The following is a 13,992-nucleotide window of genomic DNA, read 5'->3' on the forward strand; positions in this document are numbered from 1 at the left end:
TTCATCATTATTCCATTGTTCTCCTGACCTGTGCCTTATAGATGGTGGACAGTAGGTGAGTTACTCACTGCAGTATTCCTTCCTCCTCTTGTAGCTACTGTATTTATGTGTTGAGTCCACTTGTGTTTCTGGTCAATGGTAACCCTGACCATGTTGACAACTGGACATTCAGTGATGGTAATACCATTGAATGTCAAGGGGTTGTGGCTACATTGTCCCATAGTGGAGATGGTCATTGCATGGCATTACTGTGGTGCGAATGTTGCTTGCAACTTGTCAATCCAAGCCTGGATATTGTCCAGATCTTGTTGCATTTGAACATGGACTGTTGCAATATCTGAGTAGTTGTGAATTGTGCTGAACATTGTGCAAACATCAATGAACATCCCCACTTCTGACCTTATTTTGGAGGGAAAATCATTAATGAAGCAGCTGTAGATGCTAGGACACTACACTGAGAATTCCTGCAGAGATGTCCTGAAGCTGAGATGACTGACCTTCAACAATCACAACCATCTTCCTATGTGCCCAGTATGACTCCGACCAGTCTGCATTGATATTGTTTCCAGTTTGCGAGGGCTCCTTCATGCCACACTCAGTTGAATGCAGCCTTGATGTCTCACCTCACCTTTGGAATTCTAGCCGTCTTCACTCCTGAGTCCTTCTTGAAGTTTCTTAACATGTTTCTTATCAGTTCTAAGCTATCACCTTTTTTTAGGAGAACTGGTCCCCACATTTAACTACCATCAGGACACTTCTGAAATTTCCAAATGATACATTTTTCCCCAAAGCATAAAACAAATTCTGGATCCTTCTAACTGAAACCTGAATATGCTTCACTGTTTATTTTGCTCACTGGTTTAAAAAAAACTCTCCCAATGCAAACATATTTCTATTATCATCCAAGAACTTTGCCATATTTTTATGCATACTGTTTACTTTTACAAAAAAAAGGCTTCAGAAAATCTTAATAGTTGAACCCCTTCATCAACACAAACCAAAACCCACATGCTACCAATTATAAATATAAACTCTTCAGTAACTGTTGTTAGGATATTTATAAATCACACACCTTTACATCACAAAGGGGAATGAGCCTTCCTCTACCTCACTTACATTCATATGTAATGGCAAGACTTTGCTACAGACTTTTGGAGGAAGGTCTAGGAATCCCAGGACACATAATCCAGAAAGAGATCCAGCAAATAGAACTCCAGCCCAACTTAAAGGTGCAAAGGCCATTTATGATTAGATTACTTACAGTGTGGAAACAGGCCCTTCGGCCCAACAAGTCCACACCGACCTGCCGAAGCGCAACCCACCCAGACCCATTCCCCTACATATACCCCTTCACCTAACACTAGGGCAATTTTGCATGACCAATTCACCTAACCTGCACATTTTTGGACTGTGGGAGGAAACCGGATCACCTGGAGGAAACCCACACAGACACTGGGAGAATGTGCAAACTCCACACAGACAGTTGCCCGAGGTGGGAATTGAGCCCGGTTCTCTGGCACTGTGAGGCAGCAGTGCTAACTACTATGTCACCCACTGGCAAAGGCCATTTATCTGTGGGAATCTGGCAGAATAGACTTCCACTGGATTTCTGTTCCTCAGTTGTTTCACTAAAAAGCATCCTTTAGTTCTTTCTAAAACTATTTTGTCAAAAGTGAATGAAAAGTAATAGTAAACAATTGCCATGAAAATGTATGTACTTGTTGTCAGGGTTGTGTTTAGTTCCATGTTGCACTGAAATAGCTGTTATAGATCATACTTAAATGAGTGCTTTTGGCCTGTTCTGTAAAATTTTCATTTAACATTCCAATATTATCATTGGCCAGTCAAATATTTTATGGCTTCACTCAACTTGCAATGAGGTTATTGATGGGCGATCCGGCAGTGTCGCACATCCGTGGAACAACTTACAAAGTCCCTTAAATTAGTTGGACACATCGGAAACTAGAACCAACGTCTTTAATCAGAAATATAACAGGATACAATTTACCCAGGATAGAAATTTATTATCCAGATCTTTTTATTGCAAGCTGAAAATACTTTGTGATTTATCACAAGTTAAGGCTCTTGATTATGTGGAGACTAAAAGATTTAGTAGCGCAAAATTCCTTAAAACAGGTTACAATATAAATTTACAGTATCTGACTCACTGTGGTGTTATAGGAGCTGGGAAGAATGAAAACCTGGATCATTTTCTGTGGATTGTTTTCATGTTATCTACTCTTGGCCTGGGTGCAACTCTGGTTTATGAATACAGCAAACCTGACTGAGAGTTCACTATCCAAGCTCACTTGTTGAGAATAGCCAATTTTGTCACATATTATATACACCACAAACATAATTCATAACCTAAGCAATTGGCTTTTGATATCCTCTATATGTAGATTGATGCCAACATTTACTGTAAAGAATGTTCTTTCCACATGAGATTAATAAGTTTGATTGCTGTCAGTGCCTTAAGGATGTTCATATAAATAGAAAACACCATTCAACACATGAAATCTTCTTGGTTTTAGAAATAATTTTATGTCATTGAATCCAAACTTATTTGCAGTCTGGCTGACTCAGATGATGATATTTGGATCAAATCTGTTGATGTGATAACTCATTTTTAGTTAGGTCAGTGCTGAGATCTCTGTTCCGGAGTGCATGCTGAAAAAAGGTAAGACAAAAAAGAAATCTGTTTGATTATTTTCTGATTACTGTTAATGAAGAGAAGCAGGGAATATATCAGATGTAGCAGTAATAAGATGGGACCATTGCCTTACACCTTTGGTCCGATCTATACCAGTTTTGAGTCAACTTATATTTAACTGTCCAAATTGTCTGCTTTAAATGGCCAGGGAGAGCACTAGTATGTCCACATTGGGCTCAATTGTTACAGTAATGATCGTAAAACCACTTTTATCTTTATTAACAGTGTTACTGAAACCAGCTCACAAACCATGGACAGTATAATTCAGGAGACAGTCACTACCATGAGTATGCTAACATGCAGCTATGATTTAGGAGACCGTTTGCTTGTATTAGCAATTTTGTGACTTATTTGTTTAAGTTAGAAATGTACAAGTATTCAGAATTTTTTTTTGCCTATTTGGGAGGTTAAATTTTACTGAAATAAATTAGTCTTTAAATGCATATTTTAACAAAACAGCAGAGGTAAAGAATAACTGCAACCACAGAGTCAAAGCAGATACTCTTCTTTCTTGCACGGGAAACAATTCCTAATGTTTCTGATTATCAGTCTTCATTATTGTACTGCTGCGTATCTCTGAAGTGGCACTGGTTAATATATCTAATCTGTCTCAGAGTGTACAATATACATTCCTTTCTAGGTAGAAATCATTTCAAATAGCTACCATCTTCGAATATAGGAAAAAGAAATCAGCATTGATTATATGAACATATGCTTCAGTTAAAATATTCCTTCTTAAGTTTCAACTCTTAGATTCTGTGTATATGTGCAAACCATTGTGGTTAGCATTATGAAATCACTCTGGACTCTACTTTGAGCACGCAACAGGAAGCTAATCTGTGCTCGAGATGACATTTGGGACAGCGCAGAACTGAAGTCTGTGATTGCTTCCAGCAAAGCTTGTTTGTTCATCATCGTTCAAAATCTCCTTAAAAATAACCTGCAGATATTGAGCTGACAGCTGTATGCAGAAGAAGGAAAACATTGAGAAACAAACAGCAATAATTTCAGGTGCGTCTTTTAAAGGTATAATTATTTGTACTGTGAGTGACTCAGAACCAACTCTTTCAATCCAACAGTTTGGATCTCAGCACCATAAGTAAAAAAAAAGATACAAGTCGAAATTTGAAGTCCTTGTCATTGAGTAATTTAAACCTTTTACACAAATAGCCAAGCTTCTATTCCACCTCCCTAACACAGGGAGACATTGAATAATAGCAGAGTTGAAAAATGTGTTGCTGGAAAAGCGCAGCAGGTCAGGCAGCATCCAAGGAGCAGGAGAATCGACGTTTCGGGCATAAGCCCTTCTTCAGGAATGATAATAGCAGAGTGTCAATTGTTATTGGACAAGAAATAGTCACAATGGACAAAATTTTCCTCATTCAGTGGGGACAGGGTTAAAGGCAGAACTGCAAGGGTAAAGTCAGAAGTAATAGTGTGAGGTCAGTGGGTGAGCATCACAGGGACAGATCATCACTAATATTGGCAGAAGGTAGCCAATTTGAATTATTAGCATTAATTTTTGAGCTTATCAAATATCTTCCCCAGTGACGGGCAGGTCTGAGGGCCATGCTCAGAAAATGTAGACAGGTGTTCTATTCTAAGCCTCTCCGCTGCAGCAGGGAGCACTACAGCTGGATGCCATCCTGTTCAGGGATGTTGACAAGCTCAAAATCGGGGATTCAGTGAGGATTTATGATTAGGGCCAATGCTCTGTAGTATTCCTTGGAGAAAACTGTGATATCAAGCATAGATCACAAACAAAAAAAGAAATTGCTGGAGAAACTCAGCAGGTCTGCTAGCATCTGTGATCAGAAAGCAGCGTTAACGTTATGGGTCCAAGAACATTGATAATCTCAGAGGTGTCCTCTGAAAACATTAACTTTGCTTTCTCTCCACAGATGTTGACAGACCTGCTGAGTTTCTCCAGCAATTTGTGCTTTGTTTCAGATCTTCAGCATATGCAGTTCTTTGTTTTACTAAGTATAGATCTTCATTTGCTGGCAGCATAATATTTCAACTAGACAGCTAGGCAGGCAGAGGATGATTTTAAGGCCATTAATTGTAGCCCACACTCATACAATATATTCTGTGGTTCCTGAGGCTTGTCTTGAGTTTAATTAATGCAATAAAGGAGATCTAAGGTAAAAATATTGGAGCAAGGATAAAGGGCACATTAAGTAAAGAGTTCAGAAACATACCTGAGGAGGGAAAAGTATTGCTCAGCAAAGAATTTACCTCATTAAGGTTGCTATTCTTATTGTGGAAAATATTGTCCCTCATACAATACACTGAATTGAAGAATGTAAATTCTATCACAGATTGTGATTTATAAATCAACAAGGTGTATAAATTGAAGCACCACACTCCTGATCTCAATGGAGGGAATACTTTATCACCTGATGAGGCCAGGCAAGATTAGTATCGTGGAACATTCTGCTTTGTATGTTCATCCTGGCCTCTAGATTCTCCCTTGTCAGGTCTACTCCATCACATGGCAACATAGGACTGAGGTTCAAGAGTAGGCCAGTTAAGCCTGTACTACTATTCTATACATTCACAGCTGGTCTATGGTTTAGATCCACTTTTTGCCTGCTCTCTTACACAATCCCCATAATCCTTCAGTGCCAAGTCTATCGAAAAGCTACCTAACTCAGCCTTGAATAAATTTGATGACCCAGCCATCTCAGTTTCCAGGATAAAAAAAAATTCTACAGCTCCTAAGAGAAATATATTCTTATTTCTCTGAAACAATGTTCCCCCAGTTCTAATCTCTCTTACAAGGCGAAACATAGCTCATCCTAGTAAGTCCCCCCTCATCTCGCTCTCTCTCACGCATGTATGCACACACACACACAAACACACACACCACACACAGACACACACGCACAGACACACACACGCACATAGACACACACACACACAGACAGACCACACACAGATACACACAGACAGACCACACACAGACACACACACATGCACACACACACCCCGCACGCACACACACCGCACACACACACACACACGCCCCTTCCTCCTTTGTTGTACATCCATTTTTCTCTTTCCAAACATTTCCTCATCTGTTCATCCATCACCCACTCAGTCTCTACCTGATTCCTCTTGGTGACTCATCCTCAGTAAAGGCACTGCATTTAACAACGGAGCACATGCCTTTACAGTCAGTCATGTCTACGTTTCCTTTTGCCCTTTACAAGAAGAAAGTAAACAAAATACAAGGGAGAGAGCGAGAATCTGAGATGGACTTCTCACATGTGACTGGGGGAAAGTGAGGACTGCAGATGCTGGAGATCAGAGACAAGAGTGTGGTGCTGGAAAAGCATAGCAGGTCAGGCAGCATCTGAGTAGCAGAAGAATCGAAGTTTTGAGCATGAGCCCTTTATCAGGACTGATGAAGGATTTATGCCTGAAACGTCGATTTTCCTGCTGCTTGGATGCTGCCAGACCTGCTGTGCTTTTCCAGCATCTTCCCACATGTGACCACAACATAGATGGAAACACTGGAGAACACTAGTGTGGCAATGTGCTGAGATGTTTGAGTTAGGGAGGTGGGACGACTACAACTGCCAGATGACAGGATGAAATATAATGCACACACTTCTCACACAGCACTCATCATATTGTTTGATTTCAGTATTGTGTGAAATATGATCACCTTCAGAATAATAAGTTGAAACATTCTTACCATGCCAGTAATAAGTCCAATCTTTTATCTCTGCTAGGCCCTTTACAAATGGAGTAAGAGTTCAAAGATCTCCAGCACATTAAATGAGCTTTCAGATACTCACACTGTATTAGAGCCAGTTAAACAGGAAGATGAGTTTTCGCCTGGTGATTCATGTTTCACAAGTGAACAAGAGTTGTGGCAGTGACTCTGCAGAGAGTCAGGAAGAAGACTCTGCTGAGTTGGATCACGAAGATGCATCCTGGGGGATGTTGATGAAAAAGTGAATAATTTTTAAATCATCTTTCATAGGAAGTGGATCATGTGACCAGCTCAGTCTGCATTAGTTGCTCGACCCCTAACTGTCCCTTAGAGGGTGTTGGTGAGCTACATCCATGGGTCTCTGCACTCCATCTGATGGAGGCAAACCCACAGTATACAGCAGTTGGGAGACAGTTCCAGGACATTGAATCACTGTGGCAGTGAAAGAATGGCGGTGTTGTTCCAAATCAGGATGGTGCATAGCTTAGATGGAAACTTGCAGCTGGTGGTGTTTTCATGCTGTTGAAAGAGCCTTGGTCAGTTGTTGTAATGCATCTTGCATCTACACTGCTGCCATCATACGTTGGTGGAAGAGGGAGTGTCTCTTCAATTGGTGAGTAGGGTGCCAATCAATTACTGATCAGCTTTCACAGTACGCTGACCATGACTGCAGAGATTGAGAGATTTTGCCTCAGGCACAAGTCAAATATTGGAATTGCAGTGATGTGTTTCACATGGATAACCATCAAACTCAGCAATCTATTGGTCAGCTTGACCATAGTACTGCAGAAACGGATGCAGCATCCAGTGAGCTAATGCAGGTCATCCTAAATAAGATGTCAGGTTTCCCAGCCTGGTACACACATTGGCATTCTGAGGTGAAACAAGTTGCTCTCCAGTAGAGAGGTAACAGTGATCCACAAGAGGGATGGTGGGTGGGAGTGGAGACATTGCTTAAAACCTTTCCAATTCTCACCTTTTGACCAATCCACCCCTCCACCTTCCTCATAACGCAGTCCCTCTCCAACAATCTGTCTTATCTCCTGATGTCCAAATATGTCTCTGCGTAGGTGCAAAACACCCTGGGATCCATAGGCTTCAACATCCACAGATCCGCACCCAAGAGTATCTCAGACGTCAGAAGAAGAAGCAAAACAATCTGCTTCCACCTTTGTTAAAGTTACAACAGCTGCATCATGTGGAAGTAGGGGAAAAAGGAAGAGGAAAGCTTTGTTGTTGCACGAGAGTATGTATTTAGGTGTTTGAGACAATGGCATTGTGTGGTTTCTCTTTTAGGAGAATAATGTCAAGTTTAGCTTTCTCCACTTTCCCATCGTGCTCATTCCTAGTTCCTGGGTAGCAAGCCTGTTGAGGAATGGAAGATATTAATTCCCAGGGGCCAATGGGTACATGTGGCTGGTAATCTGTAGACTGCATTGTGTTAATGGCATTTGACAGGACTGGAGGCATTGTATGTGGCTCCAACATCTGGATCGACCTCAGTGAAACTGATATTAATCAGGGTATCCCTGGCAGAAACGGGACTGCAGCACAATGAAGGCATTATCACATCTTCCTGAGAATTATACCTATATCTGGAAACCTTTGTGGTTGAAGAATATACCTGGGTGATCTGGGAGTGCCCAGAGACGTGCTGCTCCAGTAAGAAGCCAGTTAGATTTGCAAATCTGAGTGTCCACTCATTCTGACTGCCATTATTACAAGCGAAGCTTGCATAATTGTTGGCCCTGGCAAACATCCCTCTGGACAATAAACTGTGGACCACCATCTGATAGACCAGGTATACATCTCTGGCACAGCCCTGGAATATTTGGAAGTAAAAGAGATGGAGATGAGGATTTAAAAAAAAATCTTTTGGAGGGTAGTCAGTCTGTGGAGTTCTTTATTACCAAAGAGGCCTGTCAAGGTAGAGTAATTAACTATATTCAAGCCTCAGAGAGACAGGGTTGTTTTTATCAGTTAAGGGAATCGAGGGTTATGGAGAAAAGGCAGAAAAGAGAAGTTGATCGTCTCAGCAGGGTCAGCCATGACTGATTGAATGGTGGGGCAGTCTCTATGGCTTACATTTGGTCTTCCATCTTCTGGTTTTCTAGTTGAAAGTGGTGGTCACTAATTAGATTAGATTAGATTAGATTACTTAGATTAGATTATTTACAGTGTGGAAACAGGCCCTTCGGCCCAACAAGTCCACACCGACCCTCCGAAGAGTAACTCACCCAGACCCATTCCCCTACATTTACCCCTTCACCAACACTACGGGCAATTTAGCATGGCCGATTCACCTAACCAGCACTTTTTTGGACTGTGGTAGGAAACCGGAGCACCCAGAGGAAACCCACGCAGACACAGGGAGAATGTGCATACTCCACACAGACAGTTGCCTGAGGCAGGAATTGAACCTGAGTATCATGAAACAATGCTGGGTGGCACGGTGGGCACAGTGGCACAGTGGTTAGCACTGCTGCCTCACAGCGCCTGAGACTTGAGTTCAATTCCCGCCTCAGGCGACTGACTGTGTGAAGTTTGCACGTTCTCCCCGTGTCTGCGTGGGTTTCCTCCGGGTGCTCCAGTTTCCTCCCACAGTCCAAAGATGTGCAGGGTCAGGTGAATTGGCCATACTAAATTGCCCGTAGTGTTAGGTAAGGGGTAAATGTAGGGGTATGGGTGGGTTTCGCTTCGGCGGGTCGGTGGGAATTGTTGGGCCGAAGGGCCTGTTTCCACACTGTAATGTAATCTAATCTAATCTAATGCTCCTCTGACTTATCAACACAACAATAGATTAATTAATGAAAAACACAACTCAGTGTCTGTCTACTACCCTTCGCTTTGAGCAGCGTCCACTGTAAGCATGCGCTGCTCCCCTGTCTGATAGCCAGCCAGAGGCCTCTCAACAGCAGGTTGCTGCATCTACTGGCTTTGGTTGTATTGATGCTCAGCCAAGGTCCAATCTTAGGCAGCTAAAGCACTACCCATGCTACTATAGAATGTAAGAGCTCAAGTAAAACAAATCCTTCCTCGCTCACAGGTAAGAAACAGACAGGAACAATTGAGTATTTCCACCTTTTAATGCTGTTGTCTTTTTGCCTCGTTTTGCTTGGTAGGTTTCAGGAAGCCAGAGAAACTGATACTTCTCAAGAAAATTCATTCATGGTATGAGGACATCATTGACCAGCCAGCTTTCCTGTCCACCCTTAATTGCCCAGAGGGCAGTTAAGAGGCTACCGCATTGCTGTAGGCCTGGAGTCATATGTAGGCCAGACCAGGTAAGGATGGCAATTAATCATATATAGGCCAGATCAGGTAGGGATGACAGTTAGTCATATGTAGGCCAGACCAGGTAAGGATGGCAGTTTCCTTCTCTAAAGGGCATTAGTAAACCAGATGGGTTTTTCCAACAATCAGGCCGCGTATTCGTGGCCATCATTAAGCTCTTAATTCCTGTTGGTTATTGAATTCAAATTCTACTATCTGCCAGAGTAAGACTTGATCAGGGTCTCCAAGACATTAGCTGGGTCTCCAGAAAAAAAGGTCCAGAATAATACTGCTAGTCCATAACCTCCCCACATTGCTTGCAGTGTTAGTGTTAAGTATATTAAAATGCCTCTCAAACTGAGTGACATTCTTATGTTAATAAGCCACCCATCTCTCAAGAATTAAAAGCAGAAATCAGCAGGTTGAAGCTGGCTGCTTGCAAGCTCATTTTGAAAAAAACAATTTGCTTCACCCCATCATCTCCAAAACCCGTGCCGTCCTCCAGGTTAAAGCTTTCCCTAATGTGCTGGTGGGTTATCAGGTCCAAATGGTCAGTAATTTTAGAACGTTAATTTTTTGTGTGCAAGTTCAATGACTTGTGATAATGTCAGTCATTCTGCACAATAATGTGGTGGAAAGAGCCCCTGTGCAGCTTTTAAACAGCTGCTAAAATCATTTTTTTATAGCATCAGTTTAATTTATAAACAATAGTCAATTACCATGAGGGAATAGGGAAGATATTGTAGTCATGCCTCAGCGACAAACACTCTCTACTTGCACGTATTTACCACATAAGGGCCTTAGCACCCTCATCCATCCTCCTAGAGCTATGTTATTCTCCCAGCTCCGAGTCACTGTAACACTGGTCTCAAATGCTACTGCAACTCTTTAACTGTGCTTGCCTGACTGCATCAGGTTTCGTATAGATGTAGGTTAGGAATTTTCCAGTGTTTAGCTCCAATTGCAATCAGATGCAACCTATAAACACTTAGTACATGTTTCACATAATAGGTCACAAGGGAAAAGGGGACACGAGGACACAATTAACTGGAACATTCAGTAACTTAAACAAATAATTAATCCATTTTTCAGAAAGAAGCATCTGTGTGTATTTCTTCCAAATATAGTAAACAGTACACATAGATTTTCGCAGGTAAATTGCATTTGAATAGCATGGTTGGTGTTTTGGACTAATGGCAACACTTATACTGTCACAGCATATATAAATAGTCTCAGAAGCAATTCAAGCCTGCAGGTCAGCAATCCATCTGTAAATGTGTATTTCATATATTTAATTAACTTGAATAAATGCATTTTTAAAAATATCTGTGGAATTCTTTACCACAGAGTGATATTAAGGTTGGGTCATTAAGTATATTTAAGGTTGGGATAGGTGGATTTTTAATCAGTTAAAGGAGTCAAGAGTAATAGGGAAAAGGCAGAAAGTGGAGTTAAGGTTTATCGCTCATCCATGATATGATGTGATGGTGGAGCAGACTCAATGGGTTGAATGACCTACTTCTGTTTCTATGTCTTGTGGACAGTAAATGGGACTATTACTAGTGTAAAGGACACTTGAAATCTTTCTAAACAAGCCGCCTCTCACTTGATGTGGCTGACTACCACTTTGAAGATTTTAGCTGCAGGGAAGACTGAACGCATTTGCCCTGAATTTCAATTGGCCTCTCTCAACCTCCCAGAATTAGTGGCAGAAAAATAGCACAAATGGCTACCCTCAGCCAATAACCCAGATTTCTCCTAGTTTGCGTCATCAAGGAACCCCACACAATTCCAGCTGATCTGGAACAAAACAGACCAATACAGTGAATGTCAATCCGAAGTGATCTGAATAAGAAGGACAGATTGCACCTGACTTGGAAGGGGGCAAATATACAGGTCGGGAAGTTTGCGAGAGCTGCTCAGGAGGATTTAAACTAGTAAAGGGAGGACCCAGGGAGACAGTGAGGGGAGGGAACAGTCTGAGACTGATTAATTCGGAAAAAGAATAAGTCAAACGGTCAGGGCTGGCAGGATGAAAGCAGAGACTGAGGTAGGACTGATAATTTTGATTGTATTTATTTCAATGCAAGAGGCCTCACAAGTAAGGCAAATGAACTGAGGGCATGGTTGGGAACATAGGACTGGGATATCATAGCAATTACAGAGACGTGGCTCAGGGATGGACAGGATGAGAGGGCATATATAGGTTTAGCATGAGAAGGGAAAATTTAAAAGAGACCTAAGAGGCAATTTTTTCACTCAGAGGGTGGGGCATGTGTGGAATGAGCTGCCAGAGGAATTGGTGGAGGCTGGTACAACAACAACATTTATAAAGCATCTGGATGGGTTTATGAATAGCAAAGGTTTAGAGGGATATGGGCCAAGTGCTGGAAAATGGGACTAGATTTATATAGGATATCTGGTCAGCATGAACAAGTTGGACTGAAGGGTCTATTTCCATGTTGTACATTTCTATGACTCTATGACTGGCAGCTTAATGTTCCAGGGTATAGATGCTACAGGAAGGTTGGGGGGGGTGGGGGCAAGAGAGAAGGGGGAGTGGTGTTTTTGATGAGGGATAATACTGTACGTAGGGAGGACGTTTCTGGGAATACGCCCAGGGAAATTATTTGGGTGGAGCTGAGAAATAAGAAAGGGATGATCACCTTATTGGGACTGTAGTATCAGAGCCCTCAATAGTCAATAGAAAATTGAGAAACAAACTTGCAAGGAGCTCTCAGTTACCTGTGAGAATAATAGGGGATTTTAATTTTCCAAACATGGACTGGGACTGCCATAGCGTTAAGGGCTTGGATGGAGAGGAACTTAAGTGTGCACAAGAAACTTTTCTGATGCAGTACGTGGATGTACCTACTAGAGAAGGTGCGAAACTTGACCTATCCTTGAGAAATAAGGCAAAACAGGAGATGAAGGTGTCAGTGGGGGAGCACTTTAGGGCCAGCGACCATAATTCTATTAGTTTTAAAACAATGATGGAAAAGTATAGACCAGATCTAAAAGCTAAAGTTCTAAATTGAAGGAAGGCCAATTTTGACAGTATTAGGCAAGAACTTTCAAAAGCTGATTGCGGCTGGACGTTTGCAGGTAAAGGGACAGCTGGAAAATGGGAAGCCTTCAAAAGTGAGATAATGAGAATCCAGAGACAGTATATTCCTGTCAGGATGAAAGGAAAGGCTGGTAGGTATAGGGAATGCTGGATGACTAAAGACATTGAGGTTTTGGTCAAGAAGAAGAAGGAAGCACATATCAGATATAGACAGCAGAGATTGAGTGAATCCCCAGAAAAGTATAAAGGCAGTAGGAGTATGCTTAAGAGGAAAATCAGGAGGGAGAAAAGGAGACACAAAATAGTTTTGGAAAACAGGGTTAAGGAAAATCCAAAGGGATTCTACATATACTCTAAGGACTCTAAGGAGAGAATTCGACCCCTTGAACATCAGCACAACTGCCTATGTGTGGAACCACAGGAGATGGGGGAGGTACTAAATAAGTATTTTGCATCAGTGTTTACTATGAAGAAGGCTATGGAAGATAGAGAAGTGGGGAAATAAATAGCAACGTTTTGAATAACGTCCATATTACAGAGGAGGAGGATGTCTTAAAATGCATAAAGGGGTATAAATCCCTGGAACCTGATCAAATGTACCCTAGAACTCTGTGGGAAACTAGGGAAGTGATTGCTAGGCCCCTTGCAGAGATATTTGTATCGTCGATAGTCACATGTGAGGTGCTGGAAGACTGGAGGTTGGCTAACGTGGTACCACTATTTAGGAAAAGTGGTAAGGACAATCCAGGGAACTATAGACCGGTGAGCCTGACATCAGTGGTGGGCAAGTTGTTGGAGGGAATCCTGAGGAGCAGGGTTTACACGTATTTGGAAAGGCAAGGGCTGATTAGGGATAGTCAACATGGCTTTTGTGTGGGGAATCATGTCTCATTAACTTGATTGAGTTTTTTGAAGAAGTAATGAAGAGGATTGTTGTGGGTAGAGCAGTGAATGTGATCTATATGGACTTCAGTAAGGCGTTCAACAAGGTTCCTCATGGTAGACTGGTTAACAAGGTTAGTCACATGGAATGTAGGGAGAACTAGCCATTTAGACACAGAACTGGATCGAAGGAAGAAGACAGAGGGTGGTGGAGGATTGCTTTTCAGACTAGAGGCCTGTGACCAGTGCTGTGCACAAAGATTAGTGCTGGGCCCACTACTTTTTGTAATTTATGTAAATGATTTAGATGTGAACATAGGTGGTATGGTTAAT

The 13,992-nt window shown here is 41.8% G+C and overlaps 1 long non-coding RNA gene across 1 annotated transcript in view; it reads left to right on the forward strand.

The window, feature by feature from the left end:
• The first annotated feature begins 3,593 nt into the window (after positions 1-3,593).
• Positions 3,594-13,992, forward strand: part of LOC148149870 (uncharacterized) — a 97,297-nt gene continuing 86,898 nt past the window's right edge. The window contains exons 1-2 of the long non-coding RNA XR_015757074.1: positions 3,594-3,724; positions 9,560-9,721. This is a non-coding gene — a long non-coding RNA (uncharacterized LOC148149870). The remainder of the gene's footprint in view (positions 3,725-9,559; positions 9,722-13,992) is intronic.

Source organism: Chiloscyllium plagiosum, unplaced genomic scaffold, assembly GCF_037043375.1.
Source record: "Chiloscyllium plagiosum isolate Xiang-an unplaced genomic scaffold, Cpla_swu_hap1 HiC_scaffold_5, whole genome shotgun sequence".
In the NCBI taxonomy this organism is placed as follows: domain Eukaryota; kingdom Metazoa; phylum Chordata; class Chondrichthyes; order Orectolobiformes; family Hemiscylliidae; genus Chiloscyllium; species Chiloscyllium plagiosum.